This window comes from Symphodus melops (genome assembly GCF_947650265.1).
Source record: "Symphodus melops genome assembly, chromosome: 13".
Taxonomy (NCBI): Eukaryota; Metazoa; Chordata; class Actinopteri; order Labriformes; family Labridae; genus Symphodus; species Symphodus melops.
In genome coordinates, this window is record NC_136703.1 from 22791351 (window position 1) to 22804167 (window position 12817).

General features: G+C 43.2%; 1 protein-coding gene across 1 annotated transcript in view; it reads left to right on the plus strand.

Annotated features, from left to right (window-relative positions):
* Window positions 1–6170: 6170 nt before the first annotated feature.
* The window catches only part of plxna2 (plexin A2), a 188986-nt gene continuing 182339 nt past the window's right edge, over window positions 6171–12817 (plus strand). Inside the window, exon 1 of the mRNA XM_079360016.1 lies at window positions 6171–6810. The gene's annotated coding sequence lies outside the window, so the exon portion shown is untranslated. The remainder of the gene's footprint in view (window positions 6811–12817) is intronic.

Below are 12817 nucleotides of genomic sequence, written 5' to 3' on the forward strand. Positions count from 1 at the left end.
CGTATATCCATTCCCACCTGTCATCCAAATTTGGTCACTTCTGTTTCCAAAAAAAACAATTGGCTAGAGGGTCTCAAACCAATGGATGACACCACAGTGGCTTCCTCCCTCTACACAGAGTCAATGCCCACTACAAAGTGGCAGTGTACCTAATTTGTCAGGTATTTCAGATTTTGCTCACCTTGCAGTTAAGCAGAGTGTAAATTACTCAGCGCTGTGGGCACAAAGTACTTTAATTGTTTTTTATATCATCATAATTCATCTTCTCTGACAGCTCAATTGTGGCGCTGATGTGTTGAAAGATGGACCATCTGTACTTTTGTCACCTCCTCCATCTCTATCTCGCTCTCTTTCAGTGTTGCTGTTTTTGAGGTGCCATGTTTCCATACTGATGGCATCTGAGTCCGTGATTTGTTACCACAAGTCTGATGTGTGAGATTACAGAAAGAGGCACGCAGCCTGTGGAATGCCTCCAAGCAAGGACAAAATAATGAATTAATAAAAACAACAATTTAATACAATGCCTCAGTCAGCAAACACAACGGAGCAGCTTGCAATTACCATGTCTCCTGTGATTGCATCTCTGTGGAAATTAATCGCTATTTTAATTTAGTTTTTCTATTGACGAATCCTGACAAGCTTAAGGGAAGCCTCAGCCACAGATCAGCCGCATTATGTTCGATTGTACTTCAGGCATGATGGTTTTCCCTGACGAGGCGACGCAAAAACGAAAACACAGCCCTGAAATGGCTTTAAAAAAGCTCTCTCAGAGATCCACAGTCTGATGTGACTGTACAATTTGTTGATTAAAACCTGACCTGGGTGTGATGATTTGATTTTATTCCCTCTCTCCTCTCTGAACTTCCTGTGTGAAATATCTCTTCTCCACTGTCCGATCATCAGCGCGTCATTGGGCTGCTGAGGCTCCATCAGGAGGGCATGACTTGATATAATGGGCCACCTGCTGGAATGTGGTTTCTGTTAGCAAGAGTGCGTATGTGTGGAATTAATGTGTAGATGACAGCAGTCCCTGGAGCCTCTCCAGGTTGTATCCGGTACCCCCCTTTGACAGGTGTGATGTAAGCTGTGGGGGTGGACTTCTCATAATGGTCCTGGTTCAAATGCCACACACATCTAAGTCCCAGGGCACATCCTGAACACTCTGAACTCTTTAACACACAGCTCTGCAATGACAAGTAAAAATATGATCTGTTTTATAGTATAGTTTTTTTTATTTTTTTATTGCTAGTTCTTAGTGCTCTTTTTTTGCACTTCAGGTTTGCACTGGGGTTGGGGGGGATTGCAATTTCATCTGTGCTGTATGTTTAACATGGAGCATATTTGACAATAAACAACCTTGAACCTTGAACCTTGAACCTTGATATGTCTACTCTGCTCATCACCTGCAGTAATTTAGAGAATGTAATGTTGGCTTGCATGTGTTTGTTCCTGTATTAAGCATCACTGGAAATAAACCAAACTATTGTTTTGTGGATGATATTAAATTGCATTATGGCTGAAAAAACACCCTTAGTTTTCAAGAGCAAAAGGTGATCATATTTGGAGACGAGGGCGACGCTGAACAGTGAGCATTTGAGTACTACTGTATTTGCTAAATGGCTAACACAATGGCTGGATAATTAACCGCAGTGTTTTCCAACAGAACGAGATCGTAGTTGTGGCTGACCAGAGTTGTTTATCTGTTAGATTAAAAAGCAGCCGACGGATGAGTGGAATTCAGATCGCTTGTGGTTTACTCATTTGAGAGCAAAGGGCAGTTAAACAAAAGATACAGGTTACTTCAAAGTTCTTTCATCCCTATGGTCGACCTCCATTTGGGTAATCGGAGAATTTACTGGCAATAAGTAATATTATTTGTCAATCGTCATTAAGCCTCCAAAGCTCGGCCATTGCAATATGGCGACAATGTCACATTCAGTTTCTCAACATAGCATTGTTACTATCGAATGTTATTAATAAAGCATCTTCATGCCATGATACGGTTTAACAGGTGGTTTTGGTGATATTTTGTCATCAGCACAGATTGGTTTTATTATTAGGAATCAAGCTATGGAGTTTAACGTACTGTATCTATGGTTACTGTCTCATTTTTGGAACCACCCTCAACTGGTCATTAGAGGGACTGCAACTTTTGGTCACTTACCCTACACGCCCCAAATTCAAACGTCCATTTTGACAGTAGAAATAAACGTGTCACAGAAAAACAAATTTGGTCAACTCAGACTTTTTAGTACAAATTGTTCGGAGGGCATTAGACCCTTCTCAGCTCCGTCTCTTTGTCCGTCGTTAGGTTGACCCGAACTTTGAAAGTAAGTATTTCAAATACGGCAACAGGCTTTCAAACAGCCCTTTGGAAACCAATGTGTGACCTCACTCAGGCTCCATCTACTATTATTCACAGTCTATGATTTTGAGCTATTTGTTACACCTTCTAGTCATAAATATGAACCCTTAAATTATGTACAGAAACATGCCAATTTAATGACATTTGATCTATTTAAAATGGATGATCAGACATTTTAAAACATTATTTGGTGTACTTGAATGAAGTGGTTGACGCTAATTAACCGTACAGTAAATAATTGCCATTATATCCATTAGACTGACAGTTCAGTTTTTCATCAAACTGTTTCCTGGAATTTGTTGTCCTCTCCAACCTGACATGAATGCTTACATGGGTCAGAGACGAGAGGGAATGGAGCTTCAGTGGAGTCGACAGGTCGCCACATTCCCTCGTGATATCTTCAAATATGGCTGCAGGGAGAGAGAATTAGACGCATCACAAGAGGCCTCTTTGAAACCTTCCAACTTAGGATGAAATCGCTGCGTGCAAACTCTTTGATCAGCAAACGGTCAAGCGGCAGCGCTGCAGCCGGCCTTCTCACTGCATTACCACTGGGAGCCTCAGCCCCGGCCCTGTGCACACCCTTCCACCTGACCACTGTTTGATGTGCTCACTGAACTGATCTTCCAACAAATAAGCTTTGTGCTTTGCCACGAATTACCGCTCTCTGTCTCCCGTCACACATGCCCTGCAGCCTCGCTCTCCTCTTCGCATGCACCCGGCTGCCCCATACATCCAGAGATAAACAGTAGGTACTGCACATCACACAAGTATAAATTCAACAATTAACCTCCTTGCCGCTGTTGGCTTTGAATCCTATGAGTTTCTTGAGTCACGTCTTCCATCAGTAACGATCTTTGTCTATAGGGCCGGATTATTAACCTAAACATATACGGTGACCAACAGCCTGTCTGACATCACCCTAATGACCGCTGATGTGTGTTTTGATTTCAGATCCTTGGTGGTTGGAAAGATGCCAGGACTTTAAGTGGCTGTGTTTTACAGCTGAAAACTTGGACCATCTACAGATCTGCCAAGTAAAAGACAAGGATTTAATGAGGGTCTGTCACTGGAGCTGTAGCTGTAAGTTATGAGAAAATCAGTAAGATGTATCTTTGCATAAATTAAAACACTTTTAGGTGTGAAGAAACACATTGGAGTATGATTCACAGGCATGCAAATGTGGATGTTATCCTAATGATATAACCTTCAGTGTTGAGAAACGGAGCCAACGCGAAGATGCATATAACTGCAGTTCCTTGAATGTCCACATGAGGTTGGCTCCAGAACCACGGGAATCCCTGGCTAATAGAAATAAACCTGTTTACAGCCTGGTACAAAAAGAATCAATGTTGGTGTCAATAGCTCATTTCTTGACTGTTAAAAACTGAATCTTTTTTTTTTTTTTTTTTTACCTTTGTTCTAATTGTATTAAGCAGAACATTTTTGCATATCATTGCATAATCAGGGGGCGGGCTGTTCTGCCTGACCTGTCGATTCAATGCAGCTGTTTGCCAGAAGTTTTTGTATGTCACTAGAATAAAAAAAAAAAAAAAAGATGTATAGTCTAAATCTGGAGATATATGGATCCATATTTGATGGTAAAATAACAAATGTGAGGACTCTTTAGCCAACCACAAACACTTTCAACGGCAAGGCAAAGTAAGTAAGTTAGTGGTTTAATGCCAACCCACATATTTCACAACCCATGAGCTACCGTTGGCAGCTAACATAAGCACTCAACCATTTCCTAGCTTGCACTGCCATTTGATTGTGTTCCAATATTGAAGTTTCCCACCTTAAATGTGACATAAAAAAAGAAAGGCTGCCAAATGTCACAACCAGTCACAACCAATGTTCTTATTCTTAGTTGTTTATAAAGTGATACAAATTCAGTTTTTTTTAGAAACATTGTATTTTAAGATCTACATGTTGTTCACATTTCAAACAATATACTTTTCTATTCTTTTGCACAGTCTTCATACTATATTCTGCTGCCAGCCTCAGTCAGTCATTATGTATTATGTATGTAAAATATTGTACAGTTTGTACTAACCCAACCTCACCTTGCCAAATAGGTTAATCTATCATTTCTCTCTTTACTAAACAGGCTCAATCTGTTCCAGACAGTTCTGTTCAACCCGTCCCTTCGATATGAATTGAGTTATGTTCCAATCAAACAAATCACGACCTGTTCCAAACATGGCCGCTCCAAACAGGGCCGTGAGTAATGAATTGAGAAAGTCTATATTTGATTACCCTTTCCGTCCAGGGTTGACTGAGATCCATTTGAGAGGTAGTGCGCTGGAATTCCAATATGGACGCCCTCCAGCTATTGACCCTGTCTTTAAGTGGGCACTGTGCTTTTAGTGTACTTACACTGCTTGTTCCACATCTTCTTCCTTCTGGCAGTTTTGCAATACTTTTGATGGCAGACACTGGCTCCCTTTTCTCCTCTCTGCATTATTGATGCATCAGAGAGTGTGGATAGCCTACTTTTTTTTGTCATAACCCACTCAGGGCACAGATGCAGGGAGACAAGAGTTTGTTTTGTAATAAGAATATGTCACCATATTTACTTGTTTTTGGTATTTGTAATGCAGAGAAAGCTAAAAATGAAACACCTGGCAGCTATTAAGATCACTGGTCAATGATTCACCATTTAAGAGTGAAAATAAAAGGAATGCCCGCTGAAAACGTTCTGGATGGCATCTCATTCAAACAAAACACAGTTTAATGATGTTTTCGACCAAGCTAACGTAAATCCTATGATTTAAAAAACTTAATACAGCAGAGAAGGAGAAGATGCACAAGATCTTCATGCACCACTTTATTCATGCTAGCTTCATCTAAATATGAACAGTTCAAAGATACTATGTTTGTGTCCTTATTCAGTACCTGTACCTGAGTGTCAGGACTCTATAGCTTCTAAAGAGCTCTCTAAAGAACTACTATAAGAGATTTAAAATGTTGTATTTTTGTTTTAATATCTTCACAGTTGGTACAATCCTGAGCTGCTCGGCTACAGTGAAGAGGCTTAGATGAGATAAACACAGCTGAGAGCAGGAGACAGTGTGGGAGCAATCAGAAAAGGTATACTTAACTACTGCATATGAAAGAAAGAAGCAAAGATGAAGAAATTTTGAAATTTGGGATGTGAAGATTTCAAACGAGTAGAGATTGAAAGACAGAGACAGAGAGGGAAAAGACAGAGAGAGGGAGAGGTGTGTGTCTGAGCAGGAACAGGTTCACACTTTGGTCCATAGATGGCAGTATTTTAACAGAAACAGAGTTGGATGGAAGCGTGTCACCCACTATGTTCACTGAGGGTTCAGTGAGACAAAACTGTTACAGATAAGAAAATTTTATTTTTAGAAAAGTGATGCAATCTCCAATAGTTAATCTATTGACGATTGGTTTACTGTATTATCATCTCTGTTTAAGGTTTTATTTGCAGAACAAGGAGATTTTATGGAGCCTATTGTTTTTATTTAGTCATCCAAAGTTGAATTTGTACTACTCTTTCAAACGTATTTCCAGTGAGATGTTTGAAGGGGATAGTATAGTGTCACATCTATTCATGCTTAAACCAAATGTTTGTAGTGTCACTTTCAATATGTCTAAATAAATGTGCTCGTTAACATTTTTGTTCTAACACGGAATTCCTGCGTTACAAACAAGTGTTTCTTGCATGTTTTCATTATGAATGTTTTTCTTTGGGCGGAAACAGTTAACTCCACAGTGAGAAGGAGTGTGAGGGGGCTGGGTTTAGACGCGCAGAGTGTGTGTGTGTGTGTGTGTGTGTGTGAGTGAGAGAGAGAGCCAGTGGCAGCGTACACACACTACTGTACATTGATGGAGCCGCTAATCTCTGTCAGTCCGGCAGAGCCCTGTGAGAAAACCACGCCGCTGCTGCTGCTGCTGCCGCTGCTGCGGGGCTGAACTGACGCTGCGTAATTACTCCGCCGGACGATGACGGCTCGTACATAACCTGCATGTACTGTTACCAGCTCAGTGTAGAGAAGACTGGAGGACGCTGAAACCCGAACTGAAGGAATGTGCCGTTTCATTGACTCGGTCCGGTGAAGTAACGTTAGGAGGTCAGCTCGAGGGGTGCGAAGTTTACGCACTGAATTTTTCTCTCCGTAATGCCGGTTTTATTTGAATGAATGACGCCTCCGCTGCTTAACAGGTTCCACAGGCAGCTGTATTCAAGGAATTTGAAGAACTGGTGAATGTAAAAAAAATATATACATATATATATATATTGAACCATCTTTGAAAACGCGCATCTTTGTCCACGTACAGCGTTTGGAAACATCTTTTTTTTTGTACTGTGTGACTGTGGGTGGATGTGAGTCTCGCGCATCACTTAAAGCCCAGAAGACAGCAGCCCGCGCGCGCTGGAGGGATCAGGATCACCGGGATGCACTTTAAATGAAGAGGTGAGTGACGCCCGTTTACGCCTAATCTGCTTTACAGTGAGCAAATATTTATTGAAATCCCCACAAATGCGCAGTACACACACAGGAACATCACCAGCGTTCATGTTCTTGTGTTGAAGGCTGATTTTCGACACTGCGGAGAGACAAGTGAAGAGAGACATTTTTCATTTTTGGGGCTGCAGGCTCTGATGAGGTAGCTGCCTGTTTGAATATTTCATTGTAGCTTTGTCACAGCTATAATCATTCTCAGAAATGAATGATGTGCCACCGTAAAACACAGGGTAGGCTTTACTGCAGCTGTTGGTGCATTGACTAGGATTTTATTAGATCTGTTCAACACCTTTAGAGGGCTTTGACACCCAGGTGCTGCTCTGAAGCTTTTACATTATCACCATTTATCTTATGTTATGATATATGAGGACTCAGATGCCTCATAGTACACCAGTGCCATTGAGTTACATCCTGATACTCCTTGCTGCTGAGCTCATTCTGCTTTGTGTTCTTGTTCTGCAGTATTCTATGAAGTTTCTTTAGGGCAGTTTTTTGTTGTTGTTGTTCTTGTTGAGATGCTTGAGACCATCACAGAATGATTGTCATTTGTTTGGTCTAGTAGTGAAATGCCTCCTTTAAGCAAATTTAGCACTCTTGTAGACACATGACATTTTTAAAGAATGCTTTAAAGATCCACACAAGCCTTTTGTAATAAGCAAACGAATGGCAGTCTGCAGACCTGGATGTGTGTGTCACTGCAACAAGTGAACCATGAGTCTGAAGGCGAGGGTGATTATCAGACTGTTACATTTGATTTCCTTCATTCATGATAAATAAATTCATTTTAAATCATTTTCAAAATCGGTCTTTTACCCAATGTGTCCTCTTTAAATTCGTTGCTTTGTTGGTCCTCTTGGTCCTGCGTGTAAAACAAAAACCTGAATCCAACAAAGAAACAAACAAAACAGTCTGTTATTTATTACAGCCAAATGGTATCACTTTAGGTTTCCAAATCGACACTCCAGACCTCATCTGTCCTGTTCAGCAGATGCACCTACAAATCTTCATTCTGTGTCAGACTGCCAGCGCTCCGCCAAGCACCAATGACAATGGCTCTAAAGAAAATAAATGTTGTCTTAAGTAGAAAATTGCCTCACATTTGCATGAAAATGACTTACATCTGCCACGGCTGATGGGTAGCATATTAATCCGCCTGCCAGTGCAATCAAAACCCGCTCTTTCGTGGTGAAATCCTGTGTTTTTTTTTTTTCTTCTTCTGCGTGACCCCCCTCATGTCGTTATTTTTATATCCATCTCAAAGTGAAACAGCAGTTGGACCCCAAAGAGCCGCCTTTGGAAGAACAAACCGGCACTCAGCGTTGCTTTGATTATCACATGCTGATTATATTCAGCCAATTAACTCGGATCTAATGGGGGAAAAAAGCACATTCAGTGATAATGTGGAGCTGCCTCCGACCAGCAGCTGCTACACAACTATTTTAGAGACTTCTATCAGATGTGCTTTGGCTCAAGTTCATCCTCATCATTACTTATCTTATAGTATATGACACTGGCGTGTTTTTCTGCACCCTTTGAGGGAGAGATCACAACAGCAAATCACTGTTCAAAAAACATTTCCAAAGCTGATGTCAATAGTCATAATCTATTCTGAGAGCGGTGCCAGTCTGTTCTCTTTCTAAATAATGGAGGATATGAGCAAAAAGTTGTTAAGAATTCAGCTCGATGAATCGCTTTCAAGTGTTGCCTTTGAAGGCAGCGCCGTCCGAGAGAGCCTCGCAAGAAAGCCCCGACATCACACATTCGTCCAATCAATAAGGTTAACCTCACCAAGCTGGAGAGAAATTGCTTCGGCTGGACAAAGTTGGATGGAGCTCTGTGGAGCGGCGGTTGATGTTTTTTTTTTTGTGTGTTTTTTTTGTCTGCTTCACCTCTCTGTAGGGGCGAGTTGAAGGATTTTTGAGAGCATTTACAGGGGAGCTGTGGTCAGGAAGGTGCTCTCTATCTCCTCTTTTTGATGTTGACTTGATTTACATAAGTCTGTTTATGGTTTGCACTCATTTCCCCCGGAGAAAATATTCAGGTGTTTTGCTCTTTAGTAGTGTTTTTTTTTTTTTTTTTTGTTCGTGAATTTACTCGTGCAGGATTTTAACTTCAATGCCAACAGTTGACAAAAATGCCCCGCGGATCCTTCTGAGAGTTGTCGCAAGTCTTCAGTGGAACACTTCCACTGCGACCACTGTCTCCGTCTGCCTCCATCGGTATCAGCGACCAACTCTTGATGGTTGTCGCACACGGCTCGCGAGCGTCCTCTGTTGATGCGCCCTGACTGGTCGAGTTAATTATCGAGCCACAATGCAAGAAGACACTTCCATTACCGCTCCAAAAAAAAACTAAGATGGCATAGCTAACTCATTTCTTGGCCGCCTTATTTGCCTCTGAATGAGTTGTTTTTTTTGCTCTTGCTCTGTGTGCTGTGTCACCAGCAGCCCTCACACTGCAGCTCTCGTCTTCAGATTCCCCCCTTAAGGCAGCCAGACTCACCACACTTTAGCTTGAGAGATTTTGACAAGTCGCTACGCATGCAGGCAGAATCCTTGACCTATTTCTTAATGAGTGAATGCTGCAAATGCGCTCAGCGGCTGTGTATTCTCAATGAACACACCCCCCCCCCCCCCCCCTCCACCACCCCCCCCCCCCCCCCCCTCCCATCCCAACTGTCTTTTTACTTGCTCACACACATGCTCACACGCGAACACATGCAGATAATGGCGCTTTTGTGAGTTCACTGACTCATTCTCCCAAAGACGTAGGTCCTCTCCTCCCTTTTCCTATCTGCTGGAGTGTACAAATAGTGAGTGAGTGTTTGTTTTAATGAAATTGCCCCCCCCCCCCCTCTCTCTCTCTCTCTCTTGCCCTCGACTTCGCTCACTGTGGGTTGTTTATCTGAACCTCTCAACTGTCCAGCTGTCACAACAGAGATCTCAATCTCCTTGACCCGCACACACTCCGCTCACTCGGCCCTGTTATGTGCATGTTTGTGTCTGGGGACGTGGAGTTTTTTTTTTAATGGTGAGCGAGTACGCGTGAGGATTGACGTAAGGGAGATCTGGATCTGTGGTGACATTGATCAAGCGGAGCGCAGCCAGGGCGGACGTTACAGTGTGAGAGGTTTGAGTCTGGCTAGAAGATCACAACTGGCTTCACTGAATCTCCCCGTGGAAAATTGTTTCACTACAGTTTTTCATCCCGTTTCTGAGGCTTCAGCACACGATTCAGGAGTGAAGAGAGAGTCCCAACAAACATTCCCTATGAGCTGCTGTTGGTTGTAAAGGCCAGACTCTGATGCAATGTGGATTCAAGGGTGCTGAAAGAGGATTCCAGCAGATAGTCTAAAAGTAACTCGAAGCACCTTAAACCTGCTTTACTTCCAGTGTCCAGCTGGGGGCGACTCTGCTGATTAAGGTCTGATAAAATATAGAAACATGATGAATCCATATATTAATGAGTCCAAGGTCTCGATTACTTGTTTCATTCCTTACTCAGTAGAGTCTGATGTTCATGTGTGAACTTTGGTTTTTGTGGATTTCGACGACCTTCTGTTGACAAAGTGGGACCTCGGACCTTTTTGCCCGTTGTGCACCGTACTTGAGCTAGTACTGTTTTCTTACCAATCTAAATCCTGCTTTCTTTTAATGGACAAACGTACCATTCCATGTGTTGCTACTTTACTGTGGAGAATGGAAATAAAGGCAGTTTGGGATTATCAGATTATCTGGACTGACACCTCCCCGGTGTCTTTCCACAGAAAACTGATCCCAGCTGGTTTTGTTTGCTCTTGTAAGTCAGGTAGAGTCATCAGTCTCTCATAACAAGCTGCTTCCAGGGAAGGCTGCCAACCAGGAGAGAGGTGAACCAGGAAGCCTCGTGGTTAGTGCGCCCTCCTAATGTACAGAGTCTGTAGTCCTCAAAGTGGGCGGCCCAGGTTCGAATCCGACCTGTGGTCTCAACATCACTCTCTCTCTCTCCCCCCGATTTCTGACTCTATCCACTCTCCTGTCTCTAAAAATAACACAACAAAAAAAAAACACCCAAAATTCATTCACCGCTGATCTTCGATAAGATGTCGCTGAACCCTGCTCCACTGATTCCAGCGGTGATTCTCACACCGGCTCACAGTCTGAAAGTTGGAGCTGATGTTTGCAGAGCTTCCATCTTCTTGCACCACGATATCATCAGAGCTTGCCTCTCTATTACAGGGTAGATTTGCGATCACTTTCGTGTCTGAAAACACATCAGGTGTTTGATGAATCCTGACACCAAAGGCTTCATTTAGTGTCGAATATCCTCGCGTAACGATTTTCTCTCCAAACATTTCAGTATCGTAGATCTTAAGATCCAGCATTACACTTTGATCATTCCATTCAGTAACAGCTGTAAGGAGAAAAAAAAACACACACAACAGGAGCACATTTAATGGTGTGGTCATGCTGCTCGAACAGTTTTCATCATCTTGAGTAGTTGTGCGCGTTGCCTTCGGCGGCTTATTGAATCGTTGAAACCATTTTAAATTGATGACTACAGGCCTCAACATTGTTAAGTAGCAGCTTGCCCAGTATGAGCAACACATAGCACAGAGTGCAAAAATCAATGGCACTCCTTTGCATTTCATTTTGTTTTAGCGTACGCGGCGAGACTGTGCTTTACCGGAATGAAAAAGGCAACCTTTGTGCTGTCGTGTTTTCTGTGCTCGGATTTCTTTCCTCTGATAAGCTTGCTGAGAGAGTTTGTTTCTCTCCCATGTCTGTCGGGATGCAAGAGGAAGGCTGTGTGTGTGCGTGTGTGTGTGTGTGTGTGTGTGTCTGCATCTCACAGAAAGGCCCCAGCCAGTCTCATCAGAGGAGCGTCGGGGAACGGCAAACAGTCGTCCCTCTGCCAGGCTAAAACCGTGGCCAGTCCAGACCCTGCTCTCTTTATTGATGGCAGCAAGTTAGCAATGAACCCCAGTGTGCACTCTGCTGTCCCAAAGGCCTGCCAGCTTGCTGAAACAAAGCCCTTTGTAGGACCGATGAATCCAACAGATGGAGAAAATGGACAGTAAATGAAAGTGGAGGCAAAGGGGAATAAAGGAATTTAGCGGAGCATGTTTGTGGTGAGGCATTTAGGCGACTCCTTTGGGAGGCCTAACACCCTCACAATGCAATACTGGCAGAACTTAAATGTTCTCCCGTTGACACGCTGCGAGAGCGGCTTTGGGCCCCCGAGTGAGTGGAGCAGGCAGTCAGCTCACGAGGGCTCTCCAGGGCCTGGGAAGCCTTTATTAAGATGTTAATGGAACTGCCTTCATGACACATTTCCACGGGACAGGATCCCTCGCCGCCGCCATTCTTTAGTGCCTCAATCTGCCTGCAACAATCATCCGTCTCTCCTTCCTCACACAACAGGCTGCTTAGGCATTCAGCCCCATCTCCACGTTCCCCCCCACCCCCCCTCCAGCCTCGCCGCTCCCTCTCACTCTTTATCAGATCTCTGCTGTCACAAGCCATCCTATATTTTGCCGCGTGTAACAAAATTACGCGATGCCGGCGATAAGGGCAGCAGTGCAGGCGCAGGGACCCGCAGAATAACAAGTCTTGGCTGTTTGTTTGTTGCTGATCTTCACACCGGCTGGAAGTCAGGCTGTCACCCAAGCAAGCCATGAGGTCTGTTATTCCCCCCCCCCCCCCTCTTCCTTCCAAACACTTAAAGTTTTCCTGCTTGTTTCCAGGACACTTTCGACATTTCTTCCACCCGGTCGCTTCAAGCCCTCCGAGTGCTCCCGAGGCTGTTTCATGCAGCTCATGAAAGTGAAAACACCAAAAAGGGAAAAAAAAAAAAAAAAAAAAAGGAGGAAGAAAGACCTCAAGCTTTACATACAAATGCCTTGACTTACTTCATTTTCATGAAAGACTTTGAATGCATTGTCCCAACCGTTTTCTCATTTCTCATCCGTTTGAAT